The following is a 19,844-nucleotide window of genomic DNA, read 5'->3' as shown; positions in this document are numbered from 1 at the left end:
AGTGAATCACATAACCCAAACTTCTGCCTCTCTCTACTGTCTCTGTCCTTTAAAACGGTAATGGTGTTCATGGCCCGAACATTTCAGTATTTTAAAAAGGCAGGCATAAAAATCAAGAGTAATTAAACTTGTCAACCTATAGGTTTTTTTCAGGGAAGCATTTTAGCAGGGACAATGGGCTGTCATATTTCTAACTCCATGGTACATGCCTTCAAAGGGGGTCTGTATTCTAAAATTGTCTGATCTAGAGAAAAGTTGTACAAATTCAGTTTCTAACCTGACTTTGTTAAACTCAGAAGTGATTAGCCTTGGAGTAAAAATACACAAAACGATTTGGCAAATAATAATATCACTGCTGAGTGTTCCCAGTGTAGATGAAAAAGTAAGGTGTGTAAAAATTGAGGATTAGATAGAAAAGAGAAATGCTCATGTTTTAGGAATGTAAATAATTGTTTAGTGGGCTTATCTGTTTACAGCATTGCACTCTACGAAGAATTTGTTTTTCCCCACCTTTTGAGAAATCTGGCAAGTTTAATGGAATGCAAATTTTCTAAAGCAATCCTCAAAAAGTACATATTTCTTGGCTATAGATCAGCTAATGTGTTTCATAGGTGAATCAAAGTAAAAATCAAGGCATTTTATAGATATGATCAAACATATGTATATGATCAAACAAACAACATAGATTCTGGAGATACAATTATTTTTTAAATTCAACAAACATTTACTGAATACCTACTTTGTGAAATGCCTGTATGCTAGGCATCCAATAAATATTTGTTGAACAAATGAATGAATACACAAGGACAAGTTAATAAGAATGCGACTAGATATCTTGGATTTTTAAATGAGGCAAGTGATGGCAACTTCAGGATAACACAGGAGTCCTTAAAGAATGTGTTGTGATCCACATACTTAATCACAAAGTTATATTTATGAACTAGAGCTTTTTGTATTTTGTTCAAACCAATTTTAAGAAAATGATTAGTAAGTAGTATGGGTTAGGTCTTCGGAACCCACTGGAAGCCACTTTGCATGTTTTCTCACCAGAGAAAACAGTGATGCTACCTCTTTTGTTGGTATGTCCAAGTTGGGCTTGAATAATAGTGCTAACTTCAGGGGTTTTCCCCAGGTCACAGTGACAGTAAAGGATGAAATCAGGGTTTGCATACAGGTGCTCGTCTCCAAAGCAGCATCTCATACCCTCCTCTACCATTCCTATTCTTTTCTGCTCCTGTTTGTTCAGTGACGCCAGTGTGGATTGCATTTGAGGTGGGCCTCAATGGATTTGCTGTAGCTCCTCGGAAACAATAATAGCTCCTTCTTTTCCATCAAAGATTTACCCCCTCAGACTCCTCCTTTGATCAGTCTAAATTAGTGAGTGCGATTGGGGATAAAGAAAATTAAGATCGCAAGCAGGTATGGAGGCAGGTGAAGCGGAGAAGTAGGAGGGCCTTGGGACCCAAGTGGTCACATTGACATCAGTTTGCCCTTACCCACTGACACAGCCTGGGGAGATGGGACAGGGTGGGGACCTTGTGAATTTTGGGTTTGTGTACTGAGAAAATGGGCTGTTGCAAGTGGCTCTATGCCAATGCAAGCCCTGTGGACTTGACCACACCTTGACGCACAGGATGCAGAAGACCAGTGGCCAGCAGCATGGCAGCAGTGAAGGCCAGCCTCTGCTCTTGGCACCCACTGGCAAAGGAGTTCAATCCTTCCAACCTCAGCTTAGACATCACTTCATATGGAAGGATTTTCCTTGCTGGATATTCCTGAGGTGTTCTGTCTTCCCCTGCTCTCTTGTCATTACTTTTTAAACCATCTATGTTGACTGTGAGTTCTAGGAGGGCAAGGAGACCATCTGCTTGTTCACAGCTTTGTATTCAAGCATAAAAGAGGGCCTAGGGGCACCTCGGTGTCTCAGTGTGTTAAACCTCTGACTCTTGGTTCCAGCTCAGGTCATGATCTCACAGTTTGTGAGTTTGAGCCCCATATCAGTCTCTGCGCTGACAGTGTGGAGCCTGCTTGGGATTCTCTCCCTTTCCCTCTCTCTGCCCCTCCTGCATTCTGTCTCTCTCAAAATACATAAGTAAACTTAAAACAAAAAAGAGGGCCTAGAACAGTGTAACTTCTTAGTTAATAATCATGAAATAATCTGTAATGTTTTCCCAAGCAAGGGAAGAAATAAATGTTCGGGAGACATTTCATTTACAAGGAGCAAATGAAACCTGGAGCTTCTCTTGCTCTCTCAATTTGAACATATTGGGTATGTAGGACTCCTGGCTTTACTCCCTCAGACCCTCATTCTTTTTATGGATTTTATCTGTTTCTCTCTCTCTCTCTCTCTTTTTTTCCCTGTTCCTTGCTAACCTCTTGCTCCTTCATTTATTCCCTTCCTTTTACCCTTCCATCTCTCCGTATCTTTGGTTTGATTTTGTCTATTTCTCTGAAATTCTTTTTCTGGAGTATAAACATACATACTGATAGCTTAAGAAATTGATAAGGGATAAAGCTATTGTTCTTAATAACTTAGGAACAACTACTAGGACAATAAAAACAAAATATATAATTTTCACACCAGCTGAAGAAAATTACATCCACCCAGCAGAATATACACAAAGTAAGGGAGAAAAAAAGCAGGTATGTAAAATTGGAAGCATAAAAAAGACAGAAATAAATATTGTAACATTTGTAATAAATATAATATAGTTAAAATTATAATAAATGTAAATAGTTAAAACTTATTAACCAAAGTATAGACTCTCTAATTGAATTAAAAAGATAAAATCAAGCAATATATTGCTATAAGATCGATAAAACCAAAAATATACAGAAAGGATAGAAAAAATTTACCCAAAATAAGTCCAGATAAAGATTATAATATCAAAGTAATAATTTAAGACATTAGATATTACAAGGGGAAAAATAAAGGTGTTATATATTGATAAAACAAATAATATATCAAAAATATAGTGAACATGAACATATATGTCCTATGCAATATAAAGTCAAAAAACATAAAGCAACAACTGATAAATCTAGGATGAGAATAAATCAAAAGCATAGTTGAAGATTTTAAATACATCCTCTCCAATGATAGTAGTTGAAGCATATAGAAATAGGCAAAGATAGATGATCATAGTAATGTAGTTTATCTTTCCCAGTCTATCCCCAAGAAAAAAAGTACTTTCATATATACATGGAACAGACACAGATTACATCCTAGTCTACTTTAGTAAATGTAAAGGAATCAACATCATATACACAACACAATGTTCCTGACAATGATGCAACTAAATTGAAAAAGTCCTATATCTCTAGACATAGGAAAAATACTGCCAAATATCATTGGGCTATAAAAGTAATCAAAGAGAAACTATTAAATACTTAGAGGTGAATGGCAATGAAAACACCACAGATCATATTTTGTGGGTCATATTCAAATTTACTCGGAAGTAAATTTATAGCTTTAAATACTGCAGAAATTAGGAAAGAATACAAAAACAGAGTAGGGCTTTCAACTTAGCACATTCAAGAGAGAAACAAGGTAAAACCAAATAAACAAGAAGGAAGGACCTAAATAAGAATGCAGGCAGAAATAAATAAATCTAGAGAACAAAAACAAATGGGAAATGAGCAAAACTCAAAGTGTTCTTTAGGAAGACTAATGAAATAGATAAGCCTCCGGCAAGACTGGTAGGAGAGGGAGAGGAGGAAGAAAATGTGAATAAACAAAATATAAGTGAAAGAATGTGTGTACAGCTATGTGCTAATAAATTGGATGCTCTGATGAGCTACATAATATTGCAGAAAAATGTAAAAATGCTAAAAGTGGCCTGAGATCTTAGAAGTGTAACCCTTGAAGAAACCAAAGTGGAATCTTCATCACCCTTTCCAAAAAAAGCCCCAGCTCCCAATAGTTTTACAGCTATGTTCAGTCTTTCAAGGAAGAGATAATCCCATTCTTACAAAGTTGCTATAAAAAAATAGGAATAGAGAGAAAACTGTTCACATAATTTTATCCGATTATTGTGACCTTGATTCCAAAACTGGATGAAAGCAATTCAGGAAAAAGAAATTATGGGCCAATTGCACTATAAACATAGGTGTGAAAATCCTAAATATGTGAGCTAATTAGAGGTAATGGTTTAAATTGAATTTATCCAAGGAATTCTAGAAAGTTAAAGCTTTAGAAAATCTATTAATGTGATTTAATGTATTAATGGAATAAAGGAGAAAAATCGTGTCACTTTAGTAGACGCATGGGAAGCATTTGAGAAAGTTCAACTTCATGAAAAAAAATAACATTATCTGAGAAAATCTGAATAAAAGGAAAATTTCCAATCTTAAAGGCTATCTACTAAAAACTTATTATTTTTTTAATGTATTTCTTACAGCATAGTTTGTGAAGGAGGAGTTTGAGGCAGCCCAAGAGTGTTGCTTTAGGAGAATGGATAAGAAAATGTAGTCTATACATTTATTTCTTAAAAAAACCCACTACACAATAATTGGTAAAAATAAACCAGGTTTATATGTGGTCATGCAAATAGAGCTTAGCACAGTGTTGAGGAAAGGAGAAGGAAGTAACATTTTGAATTACCACAACAAACATATATAAAACAACATTATATAGTTTTGTTGGATACCCCATGTCTAGTGGCATTAATGAATATGTTAGAGATCGTACCTAGCACAGGGCAGAAGAGATATGGAAATAAGAGGCGAGGGGAGAGGATCAAAAAATAAAACCAGAAACGAGTCTGCACAGTGAAGTGTGTGAACTGTATGATTGAAATGAACTGTGTGACTCATTCAACTTTGTGCACTCAGGACCAGAAGAAAATATTTAAAACTCCTGTCTATTCATTGAAGGTGGTAACCTGGGTACACCCCAGTATCTCCTTGGGGCTAACTTTTCTCCTGACCACCTGGGCTCAGAGTTTCCTATCTTGCTACGTTCTAGCTGCCCACAGTGTTTCTGCATCCACTGTCCTCTTCCAGGCCGGGCCAGCCCTTCATGCCACATATATGCCGGACCCTGCCCCAGGTGTCCAGGAGGGGCTCTCCCAGAGGCCTGGAGCAGTGGAGAGGCAAAGGAAGGTGGGTGGTCACAACATTGAAACAACCAAACTCCCCATTGAGCTCCAGACTCGTGTGGCCAGCAGTCCAGTGACAGACACCTCAAAAATTTTTATTATTTTTTTAACGTTTTTATTTTTGAGACAGAGGGAGGGAGGGAGGGAAAGAGAGAGAGAGAGAGAGAGCGCCAGCCAGCCTGGGAGGGGCAGAAAAAGAGGGAGGCACAGAATCCGAAGCAGGCTCCAGGCTCTGAGTTGTCAGCACAGAGCCCGACACGGGCCTTGAACTCACGGACCGCGAGATCATGACCTAAGGGAAGTTGGACGCTTAACTGACTGAGCCACCCAGGCGCCCCAGATACTTCAAATATTAAACGTCCAAAAGTGACTTCTGGATTCTCCACTTGCTGCCCTGCACTTGTGACTCCCCTAACCGTTCCATCTCAATAAATGACTCTTCTCTTTCACTCAGACCCCACGATCATGCCATCATTAATTCTTATCAAGTGTAAATTCACTCTATAGCCCAAATCCAACCACAATTAAAACGCCACCCTGTGAGAGTATATTGCTAAGTGAAATAAGTCAGAGAGACAAATGCCATATGATTTCACTCATATGTGGAATTTAAGAAACAAAACAAGTGAGCAAAGGGAAAAAAGAGAGACAAACTAGAGAACACACTGATGGTTACCAGAGGGGAGGTGGGTAGGGGATGGTTGAAACAGGGGATAGAGATGAAGGAGGGCACGTGCTGAGATGAGCGCTGGGTGTGGTATGTAAGTTTTGAATCACTACATTGCACACCTGAAACTAATACAACACTGTATGTTAACCACACTAGAATTAAAAAAAAAAAAACAGTATGGCACACACACACACACACACACACACAAATATGCCACCCTAGTCCAAGCCAACTTGTCTGTCATCTGTACTACTCTCATGGCCTCCTAATTGGTCTCCCTTCTTTTGTTCTTGTGCCCTCCGTCTATTTTCCACCCAGTGACCAGAATGATCTTTTAAAGACATAAACTTACTCTCTTGCATGAAAACTTCCATGGCATCCCCATCATATTTGGATTAAAATGCCAGCTCCTTTTCACGACCTATGCGACCCTATGTGGTCTAGCCAATAGCATCCCCTCTGGCTGCTATTCCCACCACACAGTCCGGATGAGTCCTCTCCATGGCTTTGCTGCCTGCATACACCAAGTCTGCTCTTGCCTGGCGGCCTTCACACAGGAGTCCCCTCTCCCTGGAATGCTCTCGCAGCTGCCATTGGTGCCTTCGCCACATCCCCTTGGGCCTCCACATTTCTGTGCACACAGCCTGACTTCAACCTGCCAGCAGCTGCCTTTCATTACCTGGGCAGTTTCTCTCAGAACAGGTTTCTCCTCTGCTTGTGCAAATGGCGAGTCAGACGTGCCAGAGAATGAATTCCCCCATGAAAGCAGTCCTCCAACAATGACAGGGGAGTTGGTGCATGAATACTGTAGCTCTGGCAGCCCTTTGGGTGGAAGGAGATTTGGAGGCATGTGTTTTACACTGGATCCCAGAGGCCCCAGCAGGATGAGGTTCCATCTACCCACAGGTAGATGCTCCATGCGAAGCTCCCTTCCCTTCTCTGTTTCACTTTCCTACCCCCCCCCCCCCCCCCAACCAGGGCTTCCCGTAACTGCCTCTTTTAAAAAAAATTTTTTTTAATATTTATTTATTTTTTAGACAGAGACACAGCATGAATGGGGAGGGTCAGAGAGAGGGAGACACAGAATCTGAAGCAGGTTACAGGCTCCGAGCTGTCAGCACAGAGCCCGACGCGGGGCTCGAACTCATAGACTATGAGATCATGACCTGAGCCGAAGTTGGATGCTTGACCGACTGAGCCATCCTGGTGCCCCTGGAACTACCTCTTAAACTGTCTGCCCATGAATCTTTGTTTCAGTTCTGCTTCTGGGAGAACCCAGACCAACACAGTACCAACTCCAACAGGTCTCCTAGAGAAGCGACATCGCACAGTGGTTAGAAGAGTGGATCCTGGGATTAGATTGCCGGGGCTTGAAAGCCTGGCCCTTCTGCTTACTCGGTAAACTTGGGCTCTTGTGCTCTATTTTCTCATCTGTCAAATGAGAAGTGATCAGAGCTATTTCAATGGGGGTGTTCAGGGGTTACAAGATACCATTTATTGAGTGTTTACTACATGCCAGGCTATGTTCTACGTGAAACACGCTGATTAATGCTTTTGATCCTCATAGCAACACATTGCTGTCTGATACTATATTCCATTCACTTTGTTCACTCTTTGGTGACTGTCTCCCTCAATAGGGCCCCCAGTCCACAAGCATAGGGACTCACTGTGTAGCTGACCACTTTATGCCTAGCTCCTAGTACACTGCTCACAGCAGACACTCAAGGCACATTTGTGCAGTAAGTGACTCTTAATCAACACCATTCTTAAAAGGACCTTGAAGGGTCCCCCACTGTGTACCTCTCACTGGACAACACGATGGCATGGTTTGAAAATTGCTTTTGAAAGCATCATGCGCTGTGAGTAGGGGTGGGCATTGTGGGCTTGACTTTGGCTGTATGTGTGGAGACAGGAGTCCTGTTGGAGGCTCAGCCTTAGTCTAAGTCAGATTAGAGGTGAAGATATAGGAAATGCTGATTCCTGAACACAGGTAGCAGTTGTTGGGAGGAAGGGGTGGGCCTGATAGGTGAGGGAGGAAAGACGGGAGATTCTGGGGTCTGAAGCCTGCTTCCAGACTACATGTAGATCCATAACAAACATAGGAGGAAACGGGTGCGGGGAAGAGATGCTGAATCTAGTTGGAAATGTGTTGGCTTTGAAGTCTGTGGGTCACCTGGTGAGGGCAGAAATACGGTCTGCAGCTTAAGACTGAGGTGACATGTGGAGATGTAAATTTGTGGGTCTGTTATGGCATGGAAGAGGTTGAAGCAGTGGAAGGGAGTGGGATCACCATGTGTCCAGAGAGAAGCCTTCTGGACTTCTTCCTCTGGAGAGAACACCAGACAGTTCTTTCTGAAGATCTAGATGGGGCCAGGGCAGCCCTGAGGGCTGTGTACCCCCTGGGAAGGGCCTGAGCCCTGCCTTCTCTGTGCCTTCCTTTGCACTAGTCCTAGGAACTCTGCCTCAGGGTGTTTGCCATTTTTCTCTTCTTTTCTGTCCTTTGCCTGGAATCCCCATGGCTCTGCACTCAGCTCTGGGAGGCCTGCAGGGCAGGTTAGGGGAAATCCCTTTCATAGGACCAGCCCCATCAGCAGAGGTCCAGGAGGAAAGAGAGCAAGAAGACTTCACTCAGAAGCACCAACCTTGGAAAACCTCTGGGGATATAGGCTGTGACCATTGGTGACCCAGAGCAGTGCAGAGACAGGTAGAATCACTGGCCAGGGCGCCAGTGCATGAGGACTGTCCCCAGGGGTTGGGGGGTGGTGGTGGTGGTTCAGGATATGAGCGCTGAAGTCTGGCCACCTTGACTTCGAATCTCTATTTTGTAGCCTGGTGTCTTCTGGTAGGTAACTTCTTTGAGCCTCCCAATTCTAGTATGTAAAAAAAGCAAAAGAACTGTACTCCAGAGGGCTGTCATGAGGATTAAATAAGGTAAGTGCCCTAAAGGATTCACTATGTTGTAAGTCTCAGTCACTGGTGGCTGCTATGATTATCAAGCACACCGTTTACTCAAAGGGAAAGAGAGCCTAGAGTTAGGAACAGGCTGGGTAAGGCCACTTGTCCTGGGAGAGGCAGGGCAGTGGGGGCTGTTAGGAATTGACTGTTTGCCTAGAAAAGAGTCAGTTGAGCTCCCCCGCCCCCCACCCCAACCTTTTTCCTGCCCAGGCAAGACTCTTTTTTGCAAGTGCAGAAGCAGAAGAGGAGAGGTTGAATGAGCACGTGAATGAAGGCATGAAGGAGTAAACAAGAAATAATGAGCCTTCGGTTATGGCCTATCAGCACTGACCTTTCTCCGATTTCACGGCACTGCTGAGTGTGGGGGTCGCATCTGAAATGAGGTCTGGGGAGGTCTCTCATCAGTTGCATGCGTGTGCGTGGGTGTGCGTGTGCGTGCGCGTGTGCGTGCTGGCGCCTGTTGAGATTAACATGGGAATAAATCACAAATGTTTAATCTTCTTGGTCCCTTGACAGGCCAGTTAAGCAGAAGTTATCAAAGACATAATTTAACTTGTGCTTCTTTTTCAGTTTCCATCCATCTTAGCGCAGACAGTGGGGGACTGTAAAGTGTCTCATGAATTAGTAAAGAGACATCAACGTATTCAGCCTTTACTGCTGTATCGACTTCATTTTAGGATTTGACCACAATAAACAGCGAAGAACTCATTTCCTGCCCAAGATGCAGAACAGTTAATCCTCAGCAGGAGAGAGAAGATTCTAGGCAGGGGCCTGAGTTGGAGCAGGGAGGGATCCTTTCCTGAGAAAGAGAGTTTCCCAGGCCGGTGTTCAAACAGGGGTGTGGGCTTATAACCCAAAGAGTTTGGGTTTCTGTGGAGACTTCCGACTTGGCCGAGTTGCCTTGCTGTGTGAGCTTCCCCTCAGAAAGCCTGTCTACTGAACAGACAGGGTCACAGGGACGAAACACTGTGTGATCTATAGAAGTCTGTGAGTCAGGATGATGAGATGTTTGAACTGGAGGGGATTTTAGAATTCCTGTCACTCCCTTCACCTTAGTTTCCCACCCACAGAAGGAGGAGGCTGAGCTCCATCACCGCTAAAGGCCCTTTTGCACTAACAACCCACGCCTTGACTCAGCCCTCATGTGCTTGGGGGTATGACCGTGCATGTGTGTGGGGGTGTCTTGTTTTGGGTAAAGCCTAAGGCAGCATTACTTGACACAGGGAGTGAGCATGTATGTACAGGGTAATTTCTGGATATATGAACCCACTCCAGGCGTGGACTGTGGACAATTTTATAATCAAAATGAAACACCTAAAAGATGAGATGTGGGCAAGGTGCCCATTCTTGCCATGATAGCTGTGGGCACGTCTTCTTCTTCCTTTTTTTTTTAAATTTTTTTAACATTTTTATTTATTTTTGAGACAGGGAGAGACAGAGCATGAACAGGGGAGGGTCAGAGAGAGGGAGACACAGAATCCGAAACAGGCTCCAGGCTCTGAGCTGTCAGCACAGAGCCCGACACAGGGCTCGAACTCACGGACCGCAAGATCATGACCTGAGCCGAAGTCAGCCGCTTAACCAACTGAGCCACCCAGGCGCCCCTGTGGGTATGTCTTCTAATTGGTCGTGTCTTTGTCACATTTGAGTTTATCTAATATATTGATTGGAATACAGTCTGAATATCAGTGTTAAATAGCAGGAGTGGGGATTTTTGTTTCTAATTTTTAAAAGTGAGTGCTGAGTTCCTTTCTGTGGCCTACAATGTTAGTGCCTAGCAAACCCTTTGAGGCCAGAGGACATGAGGCTAATGAGAATCCTGTGACTCAGGAGGCAACCATGCTTAGCTTCTTCCTTAGACTGGTACTGGGAGGGGGACACCTGGGTGACTCAGTCGATTAAGCATCCGACTTTGGCTCAGGTCGTGATCTCATGGTTCGTGGGTTCAAGCCTTGCGTCAGGCTCTGTGCTGACAGCTCAGAGCCTGGAGCCTACTTTGCATTCTCTGTCTTCCTCTCTCTCTGCCCTTCCCCCAGTCATATTCTGTCTCTCTCTCTCTCTCTCAAAAATAAACATTAAAAAAAAAGGAAAAAAGAACTACTTTTTTTTTTTTTTAAAAAGAATTGTACTGGATATACCCTATGTGGTAGATCAGTGCCTACTTTATTGAGTTGATATGTGATCCCTCTTTTGGAGGGATGGGGGGAGGGTGTTAGCCCAGAAAAGAATTGATCACCTTGGAAAAGTTGGGTCCTGACAATGTTTTGCCCAGAAGTGGGGACCACCAATTATTAAACTACACAGCAACTCCCTAGGGCTACTGAATTACATGGGAATGTTTGCCCTGGCACTCCTTGGCCCCCAAGTTTTTCAATTCTTATTTCTTCTTTTTTAATTTCTACTTACCACCTCCTTTACTCTCTTGCTTTTAGCTGCCACTCATTGGCATGTACCCGGTTCTAGAATTACCCCTGATTCCTTCATGGCTACTGCCGCCTATTTCTTATGAATTGGAAAATCAGATTATCAAGAATGTTAGAATTGGGTATGGCCTTAAAATAAGAGATTAAATAAACACTAAAGAGGGCAGAATGAGGCTAGAGTAAATGGATTTCAGGATTTCTGAAGAGAAATGTGCATAAAAGTTTGGCCTTTGGCACAAGGCTATGCATGTATGTTTGCCTCTTCTTGGTTCTTAGCTTTGTGCTATAACCTAGAAAGGAATAAAGAAATGACCTATAGATGTAAGAGGTGATTTTTCAGAAAGCTTCTCCAGAAAGACCACCATCTAGGATTTCAACATAAGCCTTCAGTTGTCTTATAGGTCCTGTGTGTGCTCGGTTATCACAGATTTCTTTATCTCTGCTCCCTGGAAGGTAAATAAGTAGTTGAGGAATGTTTAGACCAGTGGACATTCTACCCTTTTCTGGGGTCACTTTCTCAGAGTACTTATGGGGTGAGGGATGTTGGGAGTGGTAGTCAACCTGCAGAACTCAACTTACTGAGGTGGCATGGTCATAAAACATAGACTGTTCGGTAAGTAGCGGATTGTTCAGGTATTCAGGATCTGTTTCTCAAACACCGTCTCCCCCATACCGTCTCATGGTGCCTCCACCAGAGTTAAGCCCATGGTGAGCACATGGTAGAGCCAACTGGGTGGGGTATAGATGTTAACAAATTAGATCCCACTCACTGGAAGCCTCCAATTACAGGAGACTCTTGATGCCACATGAGATACAGGACAAGCGCCTCCTTTAGAAGACCCCCTTCCCTGCTTGTGCAGGTTTTCTATGCGCATTGTTGTGTAATGGTGTGTGTGGTGTTGGGGGTTAGATCTAGGTGGCCAGTGGTTCCAGTACCCCATTCGTAGGAGCTGGAGTACTTTTCCTCGGGTCCCTAAAACAACTGAAATTGGGTTAGGTTTCCATATCTGGAAAGACTTTATTGACATGGCAAAGGATGTAGGAGGACATTTCCAGATTCCTCTCTGTGCTATTGTCTTCCTCACCATGTCCATCTTCTCATCTCAGTAAATGGTACTGCATCTGCCTGGTTACTCAATATCTTGGCATCATCATTCACTAATGTCTTTCTCTCATACACCACATCCATCGATTCTCCACAGTTCTATCTCCCAAATGTGTCTTCAGTCCATCCTTTTCTCTCCATCTCTGAGGGGTCACCGTAGCCCATCTTCATTGCTTATCTAGAAGACCACAGTGGTCTATTAACTGGCTACCCTGGTCTCCCTAGATCCCCCTCCAAGCTATTTCTCACCGATAACAGAAGGGATTGACATAGAACCTTAAATTGTCTCACAGCTTTCCAGCCTCAACCACCAGATGCCTTTTCACCACAGAATAAAATGCCAAGACCTTACTATGGCCCCTAAGTCTGTGTCCTGGCCCTCCTTACCCCTCTGACCACATTCCAGTGACACTTGACTTCTTTGTTTTTCTAGAACATGCGAGTTTGTTCCCCACCTCTGGGCTGTTCGTTTGTCTCCTCTGCCTGGACACTCTTCCCTGAGAGCTTACGTTGTCTGGCTACCTCTCATCCTTCAAGTCTAAGCTCAAAGGTCACCTCTCAAAGATGCTTGCCCTGACCACCAATCTAAATAAGGTACTGTACATTTTCCTCTCAGTACATGACTGAATACATTACAGTTTGTAATGATTTCTCTTTGTTTAGGTTTTCATTACCTGTTTGTTCCCCTAGACTATATAGTCCAAGTATAGGGACTATGTATGTGTTGATTACTGCTGCATCCTCAGAACCTAGTGTATGAGTTTCCTAGAGCTGCCATGATAAAGTACTGTAAACTGGGTGGCTTAAAACAGCAGGAATTTGTCTTCACACAGCTCTGAAGATCTTAAGTCCAAAATCAAGATGTCAGCAGGGCCAGGCTCCCTTCCAGGGCCCTAGTGAGGATCCTTCCTTGCCTCATCCAGCTTCTGGTGGCTCCAGGCACTTGTTGGCTTGTACCTGTATCCAGGCTCTGCCCCCATGGTCACATTACTTTCCCCTCTTCTTTCTGTCAAATCTCCCCTGTCCCTTACTCTTTTACAGACACTTATTATTGTATTTAAAGCCCACCCGGATCATTCAGGATAAACTCCTCCTCTCAAAATTGTTAGTCACCTCTTTTGCCTTTTAAGGTCATATTGACAAGTTTTGGGGATTTGGACGTGGAGTTATCTTTTCATGGGCCGCAAGTCAGCTCACTGTACCTAGTGAAGTGCCTGGTACCTGGTAGGTGCTCCAAAAAATGTTGAATGAATGAATAAATCATAACAGCCAGGACTTCTGTGATCAGAGAAGCGAGGCAGTTTTCCTCATTGACCCTTACCCGTGATTCGACATATTTGCCTAAAGGCAAAAGGTGTCCTTTCCAAGTGGGTGCTCAGCCTGCTGCATTAGCATTTACCCACACCTCAGGTGTGTGTTTCGCCCATCATCCCAGCACCAGTGGTATCTCTCGGGCCTTCTCTTTGTTCAGAGACCCTCTGCATCTCCCATGGAGGAGGAAAAAACAGACTCCCTAATGCAAAAGGAAAGCCGATATATCAGGATCTTGAAAGGAAAAAGGTTTCACCCAGATGGATCAAAAGAAGAGGTTTTAATGAGAAGACTACTGATATTGGTATGGGAAAGGTGAAGGGGAGAAACAGGGGTGGTGAGGTCACCAGTGGGAAGCTATTACCACCTATAGGACCAAAGGGGAAGGGGGAGGATGTAATGTTGACAGAGCCCCATGAGAGCTAAGCTATGGAGGAGGAGCTATGGTCGGGGAGAGATGATGTAAAAGCAGGGAGGGAGTAGAGAAAGACCCAGCCTCTCTCTACTGGTGCTTTGCATGGGCAGAACCCAACCAGAGCCAGAGGACAAGGGAACTGGTAGGTGCTGCCCATGGCTCATAGAGGTCAGCCTCCTGGGGCACAGAGCTGGGAAGAAGACAGGGCCTGGGCCTGGGTGAGAAGCAAGTGGCAAATAACAAACAAAGCAGGTCACCAGTAACAAGTCTGGGATCAGAGAAGCAGGGGGAAGAAGGGGCTGTCACCTGCTCTAATACAAGTGAGCAGTAAATAAGAAATGTGGGGTTGATCTCTCCTTTCCTCCTTCCCCTCCTATTGCCACTTCCATGTAGGCAGGGAGTCTACCTCAGTGGTTCTAACAGTGGCACTACTGTTGTCTTCCCTCTGAATGCTGGGGATAGGAAAAGCCCAGCCACCGAGCCAGCTTTGCAAAGGCTCTGGAGGATGCAGACGCTGAACAGTGGCAGAGGGAGAGGCTTGTGGAGAGCAGGGGCTGAAGCCCACCGAGGCAATACTAGTAGGCAGGGAGGGGGCTTCAGCAGGAATTTTCATTCCACTGTGGGTTTCATGGGGTCAATCCCTGTCCCTGCTACAGGAGTATAAAGAAAGAGAAAACCGTAACTTTTTACTTGCATCATGGAGCAAAGGAGAGGATGAGAACTAGAATTATCTTTCTCAGCGAGCCAGAACTTGAGTGACCAAAGAGCCACTCCAGCTGAAAGCATAGATGAGGTGTCTCCCCGGAACAGCCTGGCACCGAGCCGAATGCACGCTCCATCTCCTAGCAAAGAACATCCCTGTGGCCCTGGGAGTGACACAGTTGACAAAGTATGACACCCTTGCCCTTTCTCCCACTGTCCTTTCAGTTTGATAAGTTGCATTTAAGGAATTTCTTTTTTTATTATTTACTGGCACAATAAAATGAGCATTGGAAATGTGAGAAAGGATGAGTTGTCTCCCTGTAAAGTGCTAGAGTTAGAAAAGCTTTGTTGTGTCCTTGGGTCTTCTCTGATGCTGTTTTGTGTCTTCCTGAATTGCCTGCCAGGCTCTCGCCTCCCTCCTGCTAAGCATGAGGTAAGGCCAGCTTCACTCTGTTTTCTCTCTGATCCTTGTGAGCTCTGTGGCCTGTGCTGCCTCTGGGGCAGGATCTCACTTTATTAAGCAGGACAATCAATTAGTCTTGTTCATGCTGTACTACATCATTGAGCAGTTTCTCTTAAGACAGGGCGTAGTTCTTGGGTCTATTGACAGCTCTCTGGGAGGGACGCCTTCCACCGGGCAAGCCGCTCTGCCCCGGATTGTGGGTTGAGCCCTCTGTCCATTGTAAAGAACTCCAGAGGGCCACCGTGATAGTGTGTGCCAAGCGCCCAGTTTGGGGAGTCAAGACAGAAGCCCCACAAGGGTGGCCTGGTGGACACAAGGCCTGAAGGAACGTCCAGGACAGAACAGAGGTCTCCTGATTAAGACACAATGGCCCCAGGTCCAGAAAAGCTCTGAAGAACCATCATACTTTTTCTTGATCGTAGAAATACCTTTAAAGTTTGGTGGTTATAATAGTAAGTAAAACTTCTCATTGAAACAAGAATTGTTTGAATTTCAAACAATTCAAGGCTATGTGGAATAGTCAATGAGATTCCTTTACCATCTCAACCCACAGAGCTGGCTTTTCAGCACTGGCAGAGTATATGTCCAATTTTTTAAAAATTTATTGATGTATTTTTGAGAGAGAGAGAGAGAGAGAGAGAGAGAGAGAGAGAGAGAGAGAGAGAATATCCCAAGCAGGCTCTGTACTGTCAGCGCAGAGCCCGACCTGGGGCTCAAGGTCACGAACCATGAAATCATGACCTGAGCCAAAACCAAGAGTCAGACGCTTAACTGAGTGAGCTACCCAGGCACCCCCCATGTCCAAAGTTTTTAATATCTGTATCACATACACACATATACGTATGCTTGAAAGCTGGGGTCAAACCTACAGCTACCTTCCTGTATCCTACTTATTCTACCTTAGAATGTATGAACCGTCTCTTGCTTTTACATATTTTTTCAGAATACATTTCTGAAATGATGCTCACAAGTTAAATATGCAAAAGTGAATAATTGACATACATTTTCTAAGGTGATTGGTATCTCACAGCTCTCAATTATTCTGCCATCTTGTTCATATTTTCACCATTTGTTCTTCCACTTTGCAGGTGAGCGCGAAGTCCACAAGCATAAGTCCGATGAGTAACAAATCAAGGCTAAAGACTTTCTCCTTGTGGTGCCCCAGTGATTTGTTTCAATTTTATTAAGCCTCTAAAACCTTGTCTTCTTGTTGTAAATATCAACATTTTAATTTCTCTTCCTATTCACTTTTATAAGGCAACAAGGGCATGATGTGATAAAACATTCACGGATAATTGTACAAACCTGCCTGGCCATGCTCTTTAACCTGGATTGAGGGCTGGCAGTCAGTGCCACCCTGCAGCCCTCGAGTGTACCTCCTTCTGTTGAGTTCTGAAAGTCCAAATCCAGCACCAGAGTGGCGACTTATGGGGCCCCCATGTGTGGTATTCAGAAGTGTGGTCTATTTGCGAGTTGAAATTGTGAAGTCAAGGATACCTATATCCTAGATGTCTTTCCAGGCAGTGCAGGCTAATTCTGCTCCTTAAGAAGAAAGGAGCTTAATAGAAGCAGATCAGGCATCTTGCAGACATGTTGGGGTCAGAGAACTGTGTTCGGAGCTCTGCTTCGAGGAACTACGGCCAGACCCATGCTGCACAACTGCCCTGATAAAAAAATGCCTCCAGGAAGCCCTAGGTGCTGCAGTTGGCCCTCCTGGGACTGCATCCTAGCTGGAATCATCCCTGCCACTAGCCCTGATACTACTTATGTGTCAGAAACTCAGCCTTACAGGTTCTAAGGCAGGCAAGCTCCACCATGCTCCTCACTAGTAAAATGCTGCCCATCTCTGAGCCTGCTTCCGCATTTCCTTCTTGAATTGTTGTGTGTTGCAGCTCATTGGCAGAACAGGTTACATACATACCTGAGTCCTGGCTGCAAAGGAGGCTGGGAGGTGGGACTTCTGGCTACTATCCTGGGGAGAGGGTATCCTAACACAGTTAATTCCCCAAACATTAGAAGGATGGGAAGCAGCTGTGAATGCAGAGAGAGAGAGATTGAGAGAGAGAAAGAGAGAGAGAGAGAGAGAGAGAGAGAGAGAGAGACTTCTACAAGTACTCGTAGCTGTCGTGCATGATTTTAAATACTTCATGGTATTTCATTTTATGCATATACTATAATTCATTCAGCAAACCCCTTAACATACATTCAAATAATTTCCTTTATCTTGCTATTGAAAATTAAAAGCCAGGGACACCTGGGTGGCTCAGTCAGTTTAGCGTCCGACTTCAGCTCAAACCACGATCTCATGGTCTGTGGGTTTGACCCCTGCATGGTACTGTGTGCTGACAGGTCAGAGCCTGGAGCCGGCTTCCGATTCTGGGTCTCCCTTTCTCTTGCCCCTCCCCCACTTATGCTCTGTCTCTCTCAAAAATAAATAAAATTCTAAAAATTTAAAAATTAAAAGCCATACTACAATAAACATCTTTGTATATATGTGTGTACCTACACACACGCACGCACACACACACACACACACACACACACACACGCAAATGTATTTTTATACTTTGACTTATTTTTATAGGGTTAATTCTCAGGTTTAGAAGCCCCAGTCACAGGATATTTAAAATCTTATTTTTTGATATATTGTATAACACTGTCTTCCTAAAAGCTTATTGAAGTGGCTCTCAACACAGATAGGTCATATTTAGAGGAGTTGTCAAGTTTGGGGGGTTTTAATGATAATCAACTAATAAAATGATTAAAACATGCATATTTTTATATAGTAGAAATTAGATATTATTGTAATTGTTAGTTATTATAACCAGAATATTTTGAATAAATGGAGTGGCCCCTTGCCCTCCTAAGGCTGGTAACGGAAAGTTAACTGTACTAGCAATTCATAGGTCTATGCATGGATTTTCCAGTCTGTCAAAAAGAGCACTGTGTGTGGGGTCTTTGTGATCCATCTCTGTGATGCTCCCATAAGCTCTTAGGAATATTGACTCCAAGTTGCTCAAAGACCACAGGGTTGCTGCTTATGGTTGTACAGTAATGATCCCATGGCTCCAGGAGGTGCTTTTTCACACTGTTCTCTAGGGAAATTGTGCCCATGGAGTTGTGCAGTGCACAACAGGTACCACATAGTACAGAGCACCTCTGCCATGCAAAGCACAAGGAGTCACTTAGAAGAGTCCTTCCAGCACTCTTTGTGGACTTTTAATTCATTTGTCTACGGTAACTGATTATGAAACATTAAGCCCGTTTCCCTTCCAGAGCAGCAAGGCAGCTAAGGTGATGGCTCCTAAGTACATAAGAAATGCATCTTGAATTCTGTGACATTTTACATTCCCAACTTTGCCCAGCGGCCAATGGCTCCTTCTTGCAAGTGACATATTGATTGTACATACGTGCAGGGTGACTATATCATGCTCCGTATTTTGAGCTCATCATCTGTTATCCCATTCTTATTGTCATCCTCGGTCCAGACAGTATCAAATTGGAAGCAGTAGTGTAGAAAATTACGAACAAATCAGAAAAGACTACAGCTGTGAAATGAGTCAGGCCATTGCTCTCCACGTTTAGCATTTCCTCTGTTGTAAACACCCCACTCCTTTCTGTGCCCTGTTAGGAAGTCCCAGAGCCAGGAGGGTGCTGGGATAATCATAGCTAAACTCTGACCTTGCTTTGAAGTTAGGTATAAGGTGTCCCTGAGAGCAGCAGATTCTGCTGTCCTAGAAACCGTGTCACATCTTGGAGACCATGGGGTGGCTCACCAAGGTGTGACAGTGAGGAAGCAGGGATTGACATGGTGATTTATGCCGCTATGAATGGCAATTTCACTCTTATAGGGCACCAGGGATGGCCTGTTCCCCCAGGTTTTATGAGATTCGCATTAATCACACCCCTCCAGGTGGGTTTGTGACCAAGGGGATAATGAAAGGATGCCATGTTGCTAGTTGGCATGAAAGTAGGCGCCGCTCCGTCAGGGTGGATAATTTCACGCATCATCAGAGTGAAAAGCCTTAACGATGGCATGTGGGCAAGGCGCACCTTGTCACCGTGAAAACCATAGGCTCCTCTGTCATTGTGCTGTGCCTGTTGTCACTTTTGTGTTTGCTTAACGTACCTGTGGTGGATGTGAATGGGGCTTGCATTTTAATGTTAATCAGAACCAGTGCAGAGTCCTTCTTCTTCGAAAAAGTCAGTTCTACTCTTTACACTGGTTCACAGAGTCTGGGCAAGGAGAATGGGGCTGGGGAATGTCCCTGTCCCTGGTGCTGATCCTTCTGTGTTTCTGGGAAATAACTGTGGCTGGGGTTGGCCGTTTGTCTCCCACCCGGCTCCGTCCTGGACTGGTAGCACAGAGACAGTAGATGAAAGCTTGTGTGTTCCCCTTGTTGTGGGCCCACCTGAGGCTGAGCTGTGAGAGGTAGTGTAGAGGGAGAAGGAACTCCCCCTAAGAAAGGCCTGGCTGCAAGCTCCATTCCATGTGGGCTCCTCCTGTGCATTGCCCTTCCCTGCCCTTAAGAGGCCCTCCCCTTCTTCTCCAAGAGATCCTGCCCTGCCTGGAACTCTCCAACTTGCCTTAGAGCTCTGAGTTTGCTTTGGAATTAAGGCAGGCTCTGAGGACAGGGTGAGGGCCCCTCTCACGGAAGGGGCTAGGGTTGTTGCGACCTTCCAGTGTCCTCCAGGGTTACC

This window comes from Panthera uncia (genome assembly GCF_023721935.1).
Source record: "Panthera uncia isolate 11264 chromosome A1 unlocalized genomic scaffold, Puncia_PCG_1.0 HiC_scaffold_17, whole genome shotgun sequence".
NCBI lineage: Eukaryota > Metazoa > Chordata > Mammalia > Carnivora > Felidae > Panthera > Panthera uncia.
The sequence above is the reverse complement of the archived record's forward strand: the minus strand, read 5'-3'. Positions refer to the sequence as shown.